At 39.3% G+C, this 17607-nt stretch overlaps 1 protein-coding gene across 7 annotated transcripts in view; it reads right to left on the reverse strand.

Moving 5' to 3' along the window:
• Window positions 1-17607, reverse strand: part of ZNF385B (zinc finger protein 385B) — a 335112-nt gene that overhangs the window by 111530 nt on the left and 205975 nt on the right. The window contains exon 1 of one of the 7 annotated variants that reach the window (XM_065931862.1): window positions 1965-2133. The exons of the other annotated variants lie outside the window; for them this stretch is intronic. The gene's annotated coding sequence lies outside the window, so the exon portion shown is untranslated. Of the gene's footprint in view, window positions 1-1964; window positions 2134-17607 lie in introns of those variants that run through there. 7 annotated transcript variants of the gene reach the window in all.

Here is a 17607-nt window from a genome sequence, read left to right on the forward strand (position 1 = left end):
GGAACAACCTAATTAAGCAGGGCATCTAAGTCCTTCAAACACAGGAGCTGGGCAACCGGGAGACACCCTTACCCTGAGAAACACAGGGACTCCTCTGACCCAAGGGATGCTCGCTCTCCAAAGCATCGCTAGCACTGAACAGAGTGGCAAACCCCTGGCCTGATTTCTTGGAACTCTGCCACTGTCCAGACATCCTAGAGATTGATGCTACTTACTTCAGTCATACAGGCAGCTTCTGGGGCACAAGTGATATGCAAAACAGCATCAGATTAGGTCCTCTGGTGAAAGCCAAGGAGTTTCTGCACCGGCAGTGATTCATCATAAATGACTATGACTGTCCCCGGTATCATGTTTATTCCTGTACCTTTATACTGTTTTCATTCTTTGGAATTTCTTTCTGGCTTCCCAAATGACTCTTTCTCACTCCCCCAGTGAACACCGAAAGTCAAAGACATAACGCTCTTTTAATAAGGAGCCACACGGAAAGTAAGGAATTTAATCACAGCACTCATCATTTTCCTTTTCTTTTCTTTTTTTTAATCATTTTCCTTTTCAATGATTTGCTTTCTAAGGCAACAAAGGAATGGAAATATTTTCTTTTAGAAGAATATTTGTTTTGACTCTTGGTCTCTTCTGAACTTCAAACAACCTTTTAAAGCTCCCTTTGCTTTAAAGGACACAAATGGAAAGTAAACATTCCTAAAAATGGATCTGGTGCTCCATGCATTTAATATGACAAAGCATGTTGAAATTTTAGTTAAAGAAATGCAAAAGAATCCAAAGTTCCCAAATTGCACAATCTCTATTTCCAAACCTTGATTGACTTGAGTCTCTTTTTCTCTCTAATACCCACTTCCTCTGTTGTTCTCTTATCTGACTTTGCTCTGTCTCTCTAGTCACCCCCATCCCATCTGTTTATCTTTTCTGCCTCTAACATCTCTCTTAGCTCTCTAATATCTCTGAAATTTTCTCTCTCTGTATGTGCCTATCTCTCTCTCTCTCATCTCTGTCTCTCTCTCACTGCAATACTGCCAGAAAACTAGAGAGAGCTCATAAAATTTGTCATTTGCCTTATTTTGCAGCTGAAGCATATTAATTTCACTTTCAATATTTGCTCCTATAAATCAAAAGATTAACAGCAAGATTTTGCCAATATCAGGATGAACTTGTCCCCATAACAAGACAAAACAGTTAAGGCTGTATCTCCAACTATGTCAAAAGCCATCATGTCAGTTGCAACAACTGAGGGTTTTTTAAAATGTGCTCACACAATACTATCTGCCACCCACATGACAGAATGGGGCAAGTTAAGAACTTAAATCTAACACAGAATTTAATGATACATTTTTACAGAAATTCACCATGTGCCTTGGGTTATACAAATACTATTAACTTTTCATTGAGAGGGACAATAAACCATTACATGGATTACAATTATCCCATGTTTTCCTGATGAAAAAATGATCTTCAGGGATAAATAATTCCATCACCCATGTTACTCAATTTTATCACAGGCTACCAGACAGTATTCTATCAATCTCAATGTGAATTCTTGAGCATGTACAATCATCTGCTTACATATACTTCTTGAAGATAATAGGAAAGAGAGAGAGAAAGGGTTCTAACATACTTGGATTAAATATGAATCATATTTTTACCTAGTAAAAATGTGAAACAAACATCAAAAGAAAAAGAAAGCGCAGTTCATCAGCACAAAGGAAATGTGGGAAGTCTGTCACATCTTTATTATACTTATCAAAGTGACCCTGTACAACAATTTAAATAAAACAAGTCAGATACGCCAGGGTGATATTGGTTGGGGGAGTCACAAAATCAGCACATTACTCTAATTCTGATACATTTTTCCTTTTCTAAAGTTGGTTTTAACTGTTTTACATTTTTTGTCATATTTTTCATGAAAAAGTTCCCAGAGGTGTAAAGGCAGATCAGTCGGCAATGCTTACCTTGGTTTTTAAGATTACAATTCACGTTCGCTTCTGCACTCAAGCACTGTACGAGGCAGCAGACTGAGAGATAAATAATTCCATCATTTCAACCTGTGCTCCCATGAAATATGGTGCTAGGAAACAGCCGACACACAGTGCGTCTGAACAAATCATACGTCCTGTAATTGCCCCTTGGCTCTAATTACTCCTGAGGGTAGTGCTTGCAACTTGATTCCAGGGAGAGGGCATACTACCTTCTGATGACACTGAACCAAATATATCCTAAAAGACTGACACTTACTTTCTTTCCTGTAATTTTTCTGAGTATCTCCCAGTTACTCAGTAACTACCACTCTGCTATGGTAAAAATTAAACCAAATGATCTGACACCCACCTATCCTTTCCAACAAAGCAATTTAATTCTCTTAGAATATGTACTTATTGTAACAATTTGGAATTTTTAGTATCACTCTGACTTGAAAGGACTTTTTTTTTTCTTTTCTAGGTGGGCAACTAAAATTTTGAAATTGCTTTTTACTTAAAAAAGGAAAGTGTTCTCAAAATATGAACTTTATTTATATTCTGCCAGTCCTGAATAATTTATTTGCATACCATTAGACCTAGAAAACTTGTTTTATTTTCTGTGGAATTTTAGGTTTAAACTCAACATTCACAACATATAATTTAAAAAGACTAAAGCAGATAATTTGATGTGCATACCACTAATAGGGATATCTATGCATTTCAACTCAAAAATCTAATTTCACATATATGGGAGAATTATCATAAAGAAATTAACAGTTGTGTAGGCTTGGAACTAAAATGATATATTTATTTGTATATCTAACTAATTCTATTCTCCCTCTAGTGACCTCTGACCATATGATCAGAAGAATAAGGCCTCTGATATGTCCAGTTTGCACAGTGTGGCTATGACCAGATGGTTGTTTTGCCTCTGCTAAGGTGATGGTCATTGATACTGTCGCGTTAGCTTAGTGAGCGTTTGGCTGAATGAAAGAAACTAAAAATGACTGATGCTTGCAAACGTCAGGAAGGATTTTACACCTTTCGTTGTGCAAGTTGTAGCACATTTGCCAACCATGGCAAACACTTTAGTAATGATGTACAGAACAAATTCAGTTCAGTTCAGTCGCTCAGTCGTGTCCCACTCTTTTCGACCCCATGAATCGCAGCATGCCAGGCCTCCCTGTCCATCACCAACTCCCGGAGTTTACCCAAACCCATGTGCATCGAGTTGGTGATGCCATCCAGCCATCTCATCCTCTGTCGTTCCCTTCTCCTCCTGCCCTCAATCCCTCCCAGCATCAGGGTCTTTTCCAATGAGTCCACTTTTTGCATGAGGTGGCCAAAGTATTGGAGTTTCAGCCTCAGCATCAGTCCTTCCAATGAACACCCAGGACTGACCTCCTTTAGGATGGACTGGTTGGATCTCCTTGCAGTCCAAGAGACTCTCAAGAGTCTTCTCCAACGCCACAGTTCAAAAGCACCAACTCTTTGGCGCTCAGCTTTCTTCACAGTCCAACTCTCACATCCACATATGACCACTGGAAAAACCAAAGCCTTGACTAGACGGACATTTGTTGGCAAAGTAATATCTCTGGCTTTTTAACATGCTGTCTAGGTTGGTCATAAGTTTCCTTCCAAGGAGTAAGCATCTTTTAATTTCATGGCTGCAATCACCATCTGCAGTGATTTTGGAGCCCCCCAAAATTAAGTCTGACACTGTTTCCACTGTTTCCCCATCGATTTCCCATGAAGTGATGGGACCAGATGCCATGACCTTAGTTTTCTGAATGTTGAGCTTTAAGCCAACTTTTTCACTCTCACTTTCATCAAGAGGCTCTTTAGTTCTTCTTCACTTTCTGCCAAAAGGGTAGTGTCATCTGCATATCTGAGGTTATTGATATTTCTCCCGGCAATCTTGATTCCAGCTTGTGCTTCCTCCAGCCCAGCATTTCTCATGATGTACTCTGCATATAAGTTAAATGAGCAGGGTGACAATATACAGCCTTAATGTACTCCTTTTCCTATTTGGAACCAGTCTGTTGTTCTATGCCCAGTTCTAACTTTTGCTTCCTGACCTGCATACAGGTTTCTCAAGAGGCAGGTCAGGTGGTCTGGTATGTCCATCTCTTTCAGAATTTTCCACAGTTTATTGTGATCCACACAGTCAAAGGCTTTGGCATAGTCAATAGAGCAGAAATAGATGTTTTTCTGGAACTCTTGCTTTTTTGATGATCCAGCGGATATTGGCAATTTGATCCAGCGGATATTGGCAATTTGATCTCTGGTTCCTCTACCTTTTCTAAAACCAGCTTGAACATCTGGAAGTTCACGGTTCACGTATTGCTGAAGCCTGGCTTGGAGAATTTTGAGCATTACTTTACTAGCGTGTGAGATGAGTGCAACTGTGCAGTAGTTCAAGCATTCTTTGGCTTTGCCTTTCTTTGGGATTGGAATGAAAACTGACCTTTTCCCATGCTGTGGCCACGGCTGGGTTTTCCAAATTTGCTGACATATTGAGTGCAGCACTTTCACAGCATCATCTTTCAGGATTTGAAATAGCTCAACTGGAATTCCATCACCTCCACTAGCTTTGCTTGTAGTGATGGTTTCTAAAGTCCACTTGACTTCACATTCCAGGATGTCTGGTTCTAGGTGAGTGATCACACCATCATGATTATCTGGGTTGTGAAGATCTTTTTTGTACAGTTCTTGTGTATTCTTGCCACCTTTTCTTAGTATCTTCTTCTTCTATAAGGTCCATACCATTTCTGTCCTTTATTGAGCCCATCTTTGCATGAAATGTTCCCTTGGTATCTCTAATTTTCTTGACGAGATCTCTAGTCTTTCCCATTCTGTTGTTTTCCTCTATTTCTTTGCATTGATTGCTGAGGAAGGATAATTACACCTACCTAAATTCAGACATTTGGTGAATCTACTTAAGCCAGATTTGCACGGTAACTATCAGGGACAGGTAAACCTAAGGGAATAATTAGATGTGGCAATCAAATTGGTAATTATAAAACCACCTCTTAGACATGGTACATATCTCTTGGCCTCAGTTGTTGTGAATAACAACAACAAAGGACTCTAAATGGAACACAGTAGGCTAGCTCTATACTTACTTTCCCCTAAATAATAATTGTGGACTTCTTACTCATATAATACTTAGTTCTTCATGATTAAAATAAAATTGTAGTCACTGCTGTGGTTTTCACTTTATTTTTTATTTTATGATATACCTCTCCTAAGAAAACTCTTTACTTGTAGCAATTATGTTGATGCTTCATTTAAATTATTTTTCTTTCATGAAGCTAGACAAAATATTTCATTCTTTTTCTGCCTAATCTTAAATCATGCCTGACAATGTATTCAAAAGCAGAAACATCACTTTGCCAACAAAGGTCCCTATAGCCAAAGCTAGGGTTTTTCCAGTAGTCAGGTATGGATGTGAGAGTTGAACCATGAAGAAGGCTGAGCACTGAAGAACTGATACTTTGAACTGTGGTGCTGGAGAAGACTCTTGAGAATCTTGGACCACAAGGAGATCAAACTGGTCAATCTTAAAGGAAATCAACCCTGAATATTCACTGGAAGGACTGATGCTGAAGCTGAAACTCCAATACTTTGGCCACCTGATGCAAACAGCCAACTCACTGGAAAAGACCCTGATGCTGGGAAAGATTGAGGGAAGGAGGAGAAGCGGGTGACAGAGGATGAAATAGTTGAATAGTATTACTGACTCAATGGACATGAATTTGAGCAAACTCCAGGAGATAGTGAAGAACCAGGAAGCCTGGCATGCTACAGTCTAGGGGGTGACAAAGAGTTAGACATGGCTGAGTGACTGAACAACAACAACAAATACCTGAATCATACCTGATTCTTACGAGTATTTTCTAGAACATTTCCAGATCTTGCACACTAGTCCACTGTAAGTTTCCCCAAATCCTTTATTTGTACCTCTCACAGGTCCTTAATTTAGTTCAGTAGTAATACCGAATGTATTCCCTAGATCAGCAGCATCAGTATCATCTGAGAATTTGTAAACAGAGCAAATCCTGACTTCATCCCAGACTGGCAGAATCACAAACTCTTGGGGTGGGATCCAGCAATCTGTGTTCTAACCAGCCCTCCAAGTGATCTGGAAGCACTCTGATGTTTGAGATCCACTGATCCACACACGTAGGTACCAAAAGCAATAGGAGAAAGAGATAAGAAACATCTAAGCCTCTGTAGGGAAAACTATAGGAGAGATTGTTGTTTAGTCACCAAGCAGTGTTCAACTCTTCTGTGACCCCTTGGACTGTAGCCTGCCACGCTCCTCTGTCCATGGAAATTTCCCAGGTAAGAATACTTCAAGAGGCTGCTGTTTCCTTCTCCAGGGGATCATCTCGGCCCAGGGATCAAACACACATCTCGTGCTTGGCAGGCAGATTCTTTACCACTGAGCCACCAGGAAAGCCCATGGGAGAGATACAGACCTATTTATTAACACAGAGGTAGTGTTTCAGGGGTGATCTAAAGGATTGGAAGAGTCTGGATGAATCTGAAGGAGGCACCAAGGATCCCTCATCTGGCTAACCCATTGTTTGTGCCCTTGAGTTAACGCAGCCGCATGGATTCCAAGATCTGAGTTCATCAGTCACCACTTTCCTTAGTCTTTCCATTCTTAAGGAAAACAAAGACATTCCTCATTCTTGTTGGCTGCTTAGTCTACCAACTACTCTCTTTCCCCTTAATTTTTAACTTCTTTTAGAGCAGCCTACACTTCCATTTTCACTTTTTCTTTTCTTTTTTTTTTTTACTATTCCTTCACTTCACAAATCCTGTGATTTGGTTTCTGATTTCTCCACCCTACTAAACTTAGGGTTTTGAAGTTTAAACAATCCTCCTGGACTTCTGTAGCATTGGCAAAATATGATCCTATATCTTAAACAACTCTTTTCCAAGCTAAATTTTTGTATTTCCAACCACCTGAAGGGATACCCTTCACACCTGTATATCGCTTTGGCATCTCAACTTCAACTTGCACAAAATTAAAATAGTCATTCCAATCCCCACTACCTGCCCAAGATCTCTCTCTCCTTTGGTGTCTTTATTCCACTGCCTGGACCACGAGTCTTCCAGGTAACACAGATGCTAAAACTTGAGGCTGTATTTGACTTTTTCCTCTTCACTGCTCCTGAATTAAGTAGTTATCTTTATGACCTCTCTCACTTCCTTCCCCTTTTTACACCCATTACTTAATACCTCCATTTAGGTCCTCATAAGCTATTCACTAGTACAACCCTTTAATCACTGTGGTCCCACTGAGTCAACTGAATTCTTAAGAAGGGTAGCTCAAATCAATTATTTCTCTATTCGAATGTCTTCCATGACTCAATTCAGTGAGTTATGGGCTTTGAAATCCAATACACCTGTTCAAATCCCTACTCTGCTACTTACCAGCTGGCAACATTAAAGGAATTAATTAACTGGCTAAGCCCCAGTTTTCTCAGCTGACAAGTAGGAATAAAATAGCAATCATACCTCAAGAGGAGACCAGAGGAACTAATGCATGTAAATTCTTAAAGTGCAAAGAACCCCGAAGGACTTAGTGAATAATAAGCATTATTATCATCACCCCCAAAGCCATTGCTGCAGAATACAATTCCAGCACCTCAGTTCAGCATTCATCGGCATCCTCACGCTTAACTGAAAACCAATTCCTTACTCACACTTTTTGTGTTAAACTGACTTATTCTTTAAGGGCAAACACTAAGCCTCAGTTTTCTTTCTCTCTCTGGCTCCTCAGGCAGTGTCTTATTCCTGGTAATTGCTCCAGAAGTGTTCACTGAATGAAACACTGACCTGTTCTTGTACAAACACACCTTCTTAGTTCCATTGATTTGTTTATGCTGCCATGCTTCCCCGGATGCCCATTCTTCACTGTCCCCTTTCAAATTCTCTCCATTTTCAAGTGGCATTTTAAATACTATCTCTTTCAGAAGTCTTCCCACTTCCATACGAAGGAAATATCTTGCTCTCCTCTGAACCTGCAATACATTTCATCTACACTTTCCTAATGGTATTTAAGACATTTTATTGTACATGTGTCTTCTTCCCCAGGGAGCTATAAGCTCTTCTTGATTAGAGAGCAGACTTGACTTGCTGCTGTTTGCCTCTAGTTCCTTGTCCACAGAAGCACTCGATAAATGTGTTAAATGAATGAATGAGGTAAAAGGAATATCTACATTCTCATTATAAGAACTGTGCTATTGCATACCACCTGATTAAAAGTTTTCTTTCTCATTGATAATTATGATGGTCTTCAAAGAGTAAATGGATTATGAAAATTACAGAAATAAGAGGATTCCTAACAATTGGGGTGTGTCCCTTGAAGGAGTCTTTTGGGCCTAGAAAAGAGAACAACAGTCTCAAAGGCCCCTTGCTGAATCATCTAACTTCGGAGAAAACAAAGTATAACTTTAGTTCCACCCTGATGCTCCAGGCCGGCTGCATCTATCTGGGACTTATCACCCCTGTCTGGAAACCCACCACCCCCTACACCCGACCAGAAGACTTATCACCCCCTGCCCAACTACAAATGTCATCTCAACAAAAGAATACTCAAAATACCCCCCGCCTGATTGACGTTTCCCTTATCGCTTCCACAAACCTCCCTATAAGTGTGAAGCCTCCCTGTTCCCTCTTGGCGCTCAGCCTGGTCGTTAGGCAGACTGTCACCCCTCCTTGCCTGCATAAAGGTAACCTACTTCTGTCGAGGTCGTCTTTCCTTTTCTGCCTCGCCGGAACTGTACCTTACATTCCTAACCTTGGGTTTAAAGTTAGTATTCTAGAACTCACAAGCATTTTTCATAGAAACAAGTTGATAAATGGTCACTGGATTCCTGGGATAGTCCTCAAAAGCCTGATTAACCCGCAGAGGTGTTAGAATATTACACCAGCAATAGCAACTCAATGCCAACATTATTATAAGGAGCCCTGAAAAACAGTCACTATCCTGTGTTTATGAAAATGCTCATACTTCCATGCAAAATAGAAAACCATGAATTTTTTTTTATTCTTATACTCAGAAAGCTGTAACCAAAAGCCAGTTTTCTTGTGTATTCAAATGATTAACCTTCATTGCCAGAATGAATGTGATCTGGTTAGAGACAATTTTTAACTGTCAATTATAAACTGTAAATTTAGAAAATGGAAGTCCTCTCTGTAAATCCATCTATAGGTTTGAATTTTTAGAAATCAGAACTTATTTTCTTTTTTACTTACAGTTCTAAATTTCAGCTCCTTTGTCTTCATTTCACATAATTTAAAATTGACTGTGGTCCCTGATATTCTAGCTTCAGTTCCTTTACCACATCTAACAAATGCATAATGACCTGTTAACAAACTTTTAATTACATTCATTAGGGGAGTCAGTTATTTTAAATTAACTCTTGAGTGAGTAAATAATTCCTTTTTAATGGAAAAATGATTGCTTTTCCAATTATCTGAATTGCAATTTTGGATTTCCACAAATTTATTTAAAGTAGGCAGCCTATAAACAAGAAGTTGTCTATGAAAAAAGACACATTTTCACTCTTCCTTTTTGCTCTCTCCAGCATCGAGCTAGACATTCTTGGGGTCCCTGGTGCTTAAGAAGCTGACCATCTATTTGGAAAGCAAAAATAATGTATCTGAAATAATTAGACTAATGCAAAGACACAAAAAATTTAGTGTTAATTACAGGCACTGATAGAGAAGTAGTGCAGAAGAGATACAGGGCAGGGGTCTTTGTTTTGTTTACAAGGAGATCAAACTGGTCAATCCTAAAGGAAATCAACCCTGAATATTCATTGGAAGGACTGATGGTGAAGGTGAAGTTCCAATATTTTGGTCACCTGATGCGAAGAGCTGACTCATTGGGAAGGACCCTGATGCTGGGAAAGACCTTCTCTCTAAAAGGAGAAGGGGCGGCAGAAGAAGAGATGGTTAAATAGCATGACCGACTCCATAGGCATGAGTTTGAGCAAACTCCAGGAGATGGTGAAGGACAGGGAAGACTGGTGTGCTGCAGTCCATGGGGTCGCAAAGAGTCGGACAGGACTTAGTGACTGAACAACACTGTATCCTAAGCACCTGGAGCTGATTATGAGCTCAAAAAAACAACTGTGATATAGAAAGGAGAGACAAAAAGGGGTTAGAATGGCTGCAGACAGTTTCATTGTGAAGACAGGACATTAGCAAGACCTTAAAATACAGCTGTCTCTTGGTACCTGCTCTGCTTGATACCAAAATCCATGGGTACTCTTTATAAAATGCTGTGCTATTCTCATATAACCTGCACATACATCCGCCTGTAAACTTTGAATCATCTCTAGATTACTTGTAAAATCTAATACAATGTAAATGCTATGTAAATAGTTGACAGCCCACAACAAACTCAAATTCTGCTTTTTGGAACTTTCTGTAATTTTTTTAAAGAATATTTCTGATCAGCGGTTGGTTGAATCCACAGATGTGGAACCCAGGGATATGGAGGGCTGACTGCATTTGATTTCTTGGTCCTTCCTTTCACTCACTAGCTACATCCAAACTATTAACAAGTTTTGTTATTTCTACCTCCAGCATGTACTGAAAATCTTTCTACATGTCACTGCCTCATTCTAGTCCAAGTCATTAACATCTGTCTGGACTACAACTAATGGCTCTTAACAGATCTTTCAGAGACACCTTAGGTATACCTACACTTGGTTCTCTACACAACAGCCAAACAAAATATTTAAAACTACAAATTGTGTTACTCTAGTGCATAATGGTTCCTCATTGCACTTGGAATAAAATAAACACCTTACCATGGCCTATAGTTACTATACGATTAAGCCTCTATTTACTTCTAAAACCAACCTGTATCATCTCTCTTTACCACCCCTCTCCCCCATCTCTTAACTTCCGTTCCCTTTCCGAAACATGTCAAACTCATTCTTATCTCAAAGCTTCTAACTCTTCTGATCTCTCAGAGTGGAACTCGCTTCCCCCAACTCAGTTATGTCTCAGTGCAGCAGAGACACAATTGAGGACTTCAGCAAGGCCTTCCCTCTATTACGCTGTTCTGATTTATTTACTCCATCCACTTAAGTTTCTAAGATGATCTCATCCTATTTGTGTACTGGTTCAGTGTGTCCTTTCACTAGAATATAGTCTCCATGAGAGCAACAACAGTATTCTAGGTGCTCTATTCCCAGCTTCTAGAGCAGTGCCAGGCCTGTGGTAGGCTTTCAATACGTATCTTGAATGAATGAATGACTATATTTCTCCAGCCTTTTCAAATATGATCACACTTTTCAAGAACCAAATGGTTTGAAGAACTCCTCACATATTATTACCACATTTTTTTCCTTAGTATTCATTGATTATATGAAATACTATCATGAAATCAGTAACATTTAAATAAAGGCATAGACATTCTTCAGAGATACAGAAGGTTAAGCTCCAGGCTACCACAATAAAGCAAATTTCTCAATAAAGTGAGTCGCATGATTTTTTTTGGTTCCCCAATGCATATACAAGTCATGTTTACACTATATTTAGTCTATTAAGTGTGAAAATCTTATGTCTAAAGAAACAATGTATATACCTTAATTTAAAATATCTATTCCTAAAAAATGCAAACCATCACCTGGGCCTTCAGTGAGTCATAGTGGTAACATCAAAGATCACGGATCACAGGTCATCATAATAAATCATAATAAGAATTTAAGAAGTTTGAAATATTGTGATAAATACCAAAATGTGACACAGAGACGCAGAGTAAGCAAACGCTATTGGGAAAGTGGCATGGACAGACTTGCTTGACACAGGGTTGCCACAAACCTTCAATTTGTGAAAACAATATCATGTTTGAAGCACAATAAAACCAAGTGCAATAAAACAAGGTCTGCCCATATTTCATTATCATGGCAGGGCTGACACACATTTGGCAAGAATATGTTGGATATATGTGAGACATGGCATTTATTCAACCTACCAAATACTTGGGACACATTCCATTTATTGGTACACAAGGATCCTCAGTCCACAAATAGTAGGGGACCCACTGATATGGAGACGATGTAAGAGAGAAGCATGGTAGCCATTCGAGTTAAAGTGTCTCGCTTAAGATCACAAAGCAGGTGAGCAGCATAGCCGGGACTCAGACCCTCTGAGTCTAGTTCCAGAGTTGGTATTTTAACCACTAAGCTATGCTGCCTCACTGATGTAAAGAGGAGGTACCTTCCTTACACTAGTAGAAAATCTCTTGTACCATACATGGCAAGTCAGAGAAATAACATATTAGATGTCAGCTACTTCTAACTATGCCCATTTCACTCCCAAACATTTTATAGTTTTTTTTTCTCATTACTGCCAAATAAAGTTCTGAAATGCTTAGCAGCAAGTGACTTCATGAAGCAATTCCATATCATGTGGAAAATCATAAGGAAAATCTAAATCAAATACCAAATCTCACTGTGTTTCTAGTATCACTGTGAAAACAGCATGATTTACCAGGACATACTGAGGTCAGAGGTGAGAAGACAGCCCATCTTAAAATGACTTGAAACCAAAAATGGATTTGCCAGTGTACTTTTCACCTTACCAAGAATGTTCTATTTTGACAGGTTAGAAATGAGGATATACATCTCACCCTGATACATAAAGATTTTAAGTGTACAAACCTCAGTGATTTCTGTACAGTATAGGGTCAGGCTGTTTATGAAGAAAGTTCAATACCAGGTTATAGAACCAAGGCAGGATTCTAATAAGCCTCAGGTTGTTTTGGCATTCATATAAGGCTTTTCATTTATTCTGCCATCTATTGGCTCTGCTTTAAAGAGATTAATTAGCTATCTTGTGAAATGTGAATGAATCAAGAAGGAGTTGAGTCTACGGAGCATAGCACATGTTTTGCAACATGACCCTTATGTAATAAATCTCTTGGAAAGCAGCTCTTCTTTTCCAAATGGGGCCTGTCTTCACTTTTCTCATGTGAGACTTGGCAAGTGGGACATTTTGAGTCTGACAGGCCACTTCTCTGCTCTTGGGCTGACAACTCTTTTACAGGATGTCAGCTGAAACCTTTGCTGGGGCACGTAGGGGATCAGAACTTTTGAGTCACATCCAATCAAGAGAATGCTCAGCTCTTCACAGGCCCCACCTCTTCTCAATAGCAGCCCAGCACTCCTGCAAGTCAGCCCAGCTCCGATGAGCCAGCACAGAGCATGGGAGAGGGAAGAATTGGCTGTCAACATGGAGCTATTTTAGGGAGTTCCCTTCTAACAAGTTCACCAAGGAAGACAAATCTCTGCATTTCTGTGTTCTTCTCTTTCGCAAAGATTTAGGAGCTTGGGGAGAGATGTGAAGGAATTTAGGGCCCTTTATCATGGTGCTGGGCTTCCCTGATAGCTCAGTAGGTAAAGAATCCACGTGCAATCCACAGACACAGGAGATGCAGATCCGACCCCTGGGTTGGGAAGATCCCCTGGAGGACAGCATAGCAACCCACTCCAGTATTCTTGTCAGGAAAATCCCATGGACAGCGGAGCCTGGCAGGCTTCAGGCCATGGAGTTGCAAAGAGTCAGACACGACTGAAGCAAATGACAGTAGTAGCTTTAGAGTCAGACACCAGTTCAGATTTTGCTTCTGCTACTTACCAGCAATGTGACTTTGGAGAACTGCATATTATCTGAACCTCAATTTTCTCATCAGAAATAATACCTATCTTTTTACATTTGGAAAGGAAGAACAACATAACACATATAGAATGCTTAGCACAATGTCTGTCATGGAGGATGCCTTCAATAAATGTTAGTCCTCTCTTGCTCTCATCCTGGAAAGGGCCAGGTGTCTTTAAGTCCAATTTCAAAAATGCCTCCAATGTCCTTAGCACATTCCATTTTGTTCTTATTTTGGCTTTATGCCAGAAATTCTTAAATTAGGATCCATGGACCCCTCCTCTCCAAAAATTATATGCAAATATTTGCAACCATGCTCCTTTTTGTGAGAATGGAATCAGAGCTAATCAATTCTCGAAGGCTTCTGTGATTCAAAGAGATTTAAAATATCTGCATATGTTCCTGAAAAGTTGCAGGCAAACTCAATGTCTTTTGTAAATCAAATGTGATTTTTAATGTACTAGAAGAGCCAATGAATAAAGGAACTCTACAATGAATCACTAGTACTTGTTTCATAAACTATACACTGAATCCAGGGTTTTGCAGATTTTACAAAAGATTCACATTTTCAATATCAGGTTATTTAAAATAGCTTATATTGTGATATTATATGCAGAGTAGATAGATTCTGTTAAAAATTTACAATGTAGCCTGGAGGTCAAGCTCAGGTTTAATGTAAACTGAAGAAGAAAGAACTCCCAAAAGTCCCTTGTCTTAACTGGACAGAACCTTAGGTATCCTCTGCTCCAAAAGCCTCATTTTATGTATGAAGAAATTGAGGTTCTGAGAGGTTACATGACTTGCCCAAGGTCATCTCAATAGTTATACACTGTAAGAAATAACAGCTGTAAAAATAATGACAGTGATTATGACGATGATGACAGCACTGTGATCTATTGAGCACTTACTTGATCTAAGCCTTTTAAAGACTTTAACCTCATGTACTTTCACTACAATCCTAGAGGAAGATTTTATTACCTCTACTCAGCAGATGAAGCATTCTGCCCAGGGCTCCACACCAGGAAAGGCCCAACACAGGATTCAAACCAACGCACAACTCAGAGCCTTGTTTTAGCTTAAAAGACAATGCTCTTAGACACTAAACTGCTTCCCAGAATACAACAGAACAGAGTCACGTGGTCTTGTATAGACAATTAAAAGGTTATGTAGGAAATATATATCTATGACCTTTAAAGTATGTTTATGTATTTGAATGGACTTCACTTTCTTTCTTCAAGAACACAGTATTAGATAGTCCCTGCCAATGCTACCCCCTCACAGATGTATACAGCAGGAGTATATGTACTGGAATAAATCTAGGTCATCTCCTGCTTACAACGTCAGCTTCAGACACAACCTCTCTGGCCATGCTTCTCCCAAGTCTGTGGGGCAAGGAGATGAGCCCAGATGGAGCCTAGGCTCTCCCACAGCCTCTTATAGGCCACATTCTGGGCACCTGGGATTCCATATGTCCACACTCTGGCCTTGGAGCGACTTCCCACCGTGTCTCTCTCTGTCATGGACAACACTATGTGGGCCCCACGAGGTGGCCCCTGGATGACTGCTTTCAGGAAATGTAGATTCATTTTCAGGAAATGTAGATGGAGCTTGGCCATGGGGACTGTGGTGTTAACACTCCAGAGCCACTTCGTGCTCCCATGTTCTGGTACAGAACTTTGACACGCTGGGAATTCTAAAATAATACCTGGTCTTCTCAGGTTTTTGTGCATATACATTTGTAAAGGTAGGAGGACAGAATATACTTCATTTAGCAGCACAGTGGCTTGATCTTTAACTTGATAATAGATAGAGGTGGGCCTCCATCTCTATTCTTGTCTGAGGCCTCACAAATGGGAGGACAGGGCAGGCTTGCCTCCTTGCCGCTGCTGCTCTCTCTCAGCTTTCCTGGTCCTTCTTTCCCCTTTGTGTGATTCCATACCTGCTTTCCTTCCTATTTTCCCTTGTCCATCTTTACTGGTGATCTGGTATGAAAGCCACCTATCTGAACATCGTCTGGTATCCAATTCTGGCACGAAAAAGGAGATTCTTGAAAGAGGCTCTCATTTATATTTCCTCTGTCAAAGGTAATCATTTGTTTAAAATAGCCATCATAAAAGTTCCCAGGACAACTCAGTAAATGACAATGTGTCTGAATTTCTATAATTATATTTGATTTGGGGTTGTCTCAAATATTACAGCAAGGATTTAGATTTAGTCAATATGTCAAGGTTTTGCCCTCACACATCGACGTTAACCCAGTAAGTGCTGATCCTTTATAGACAAAAAGACAATGCCTAATTCATATCCTTTCCTAATATATCTTCTCAGACTTTACACATGCAACTTATAGTATATCTATGCCAGAAATTAATCCTCATCACTATATTTGAATTAAAGTTTTTTCTCAATCTTCAAGTTTGAACATGGGCTATCAATACCAGAAGTAAAAATTTTAAGCAATAGCACTCAGATATAAAATATAATTTTCAGTTTTTATTTTTGCAAGGATAAAAGTCAAATTGATATGTCAACCTTTGTGAAGGTAGCAGCTACCAGGAAAAATATAAACAAAAACAAACAACCTCTTAAGGATGGGTTCAGTTCTTGAAAAAAAATCTTAAAAGTAAATTATATCAGTTTTCTCAGTACTAACGGATATTACTCTTCATTACTCATTAGCTATATCATATGGCATATAGCTGGGTCTTTTTTAAAAATATAAAATTTAGGTTTAAAGCCAAGTTTAAGAAAGCTAATTTTGAACTTTTTAACAACTGTGCTGTGTGAATTTTTGAAGTTACAAAAATAGAACTCAATACTACGTAAGGAAAAAAAGAAAAAACAAATGAGAAAGCTTTCAAGGGCTCCATCAATATTTTAAACAAGCTTGGAGGAAAACCAAGTTGTGTCAGCAGTACCAAGGTCACTCAGATCTAATGCCTATGTGACTTTGGATAAAATATTTAATTTATGTTTCAGTTTCTTTAGACAAAAAAGAAACAGTCAAAACAAACTCACCAAATGCCATAGAAAATAAAGTTTATAATGAAATCTAACATTCACTTGATAAAAAGTACAGCATTGTTATCAGATCCATTTTACCATGGATCTACGTTTTATTACATAAAATGTTTTACTCATATCTGTGTCGTTATGAACCAAAAGGAATGATTTTTAAAATTCCTTCTTTACCTTAATGATCTTTAAGATTGATAACAAAGCCTTTCCCCAGGATAAATGAGCAAATTTGTTGTTTAGTTGCTCAGGCATGTCTGACCCTTTTGTGACCTCAAGGACTGAGCCCGCCAGGCTCCTCTGTCCATAGGATTCTGCCTTCAAGAATACTGAAGTGGGTTGCCATGTTCTTCTCCAGGGCATCTTCCTGACCCAGGGATTGAACCTGCCTCTCCTGCACTGGCAGGCAGATTCTTTACCGCTGCACCACCAGGGAAGCCCCAAATGCACAAATACAAATTAATACAATGAAGGTCCTCTATAGAAATACTACCCTTGCCTAGGCTAAGAGGTTTGAATCTTACATATAAACTGTATTAGGCAGTGGATGGAACATAGCTACACCACAGTCTACTCAGGGAAAAACCACTGCACCTTTTTGTGGGTAAAATACAGACCAAAAGTGATGCAAATTGGACACGCAGCATTGTCCTTATTCAGAATGTGGCACAATAAAATGAACTTCTCTGTTTATCCTTCTCAAAATTGTTAGGAGCTCTCTTAGTGCAAACAACAAAGCAGAAAGTTCACAGAAGCAGAATCTAAACTATCTCTGTTTGGCTCTGAGCAAGGTATTTATCTGTTTCATCCTGCACAAGGAGCAGAGTGGACTGAAAAATATCCCTTAGTAAACAATGGCAAAATCTGCTGGATAACCACAAAAATAAGAACCACTGCAACACTCGCATTAGAGTCAAATTAATTA

The sequence above is a fragment of the Muntiacus reevesi genome, chromosome 3 (assembly GCF_963930625.1).
Source record: "Muntiacus reevesi chromosome 3, mMunRee1.1, whole genome shotgun sequence".
Classification (NCBI taxonomy): Eukaryota; Metazoa; Chordata; class Mammalia; order Artiodactyla; family Cervidae; genus Muntiacus; species Muntiacus reevesi.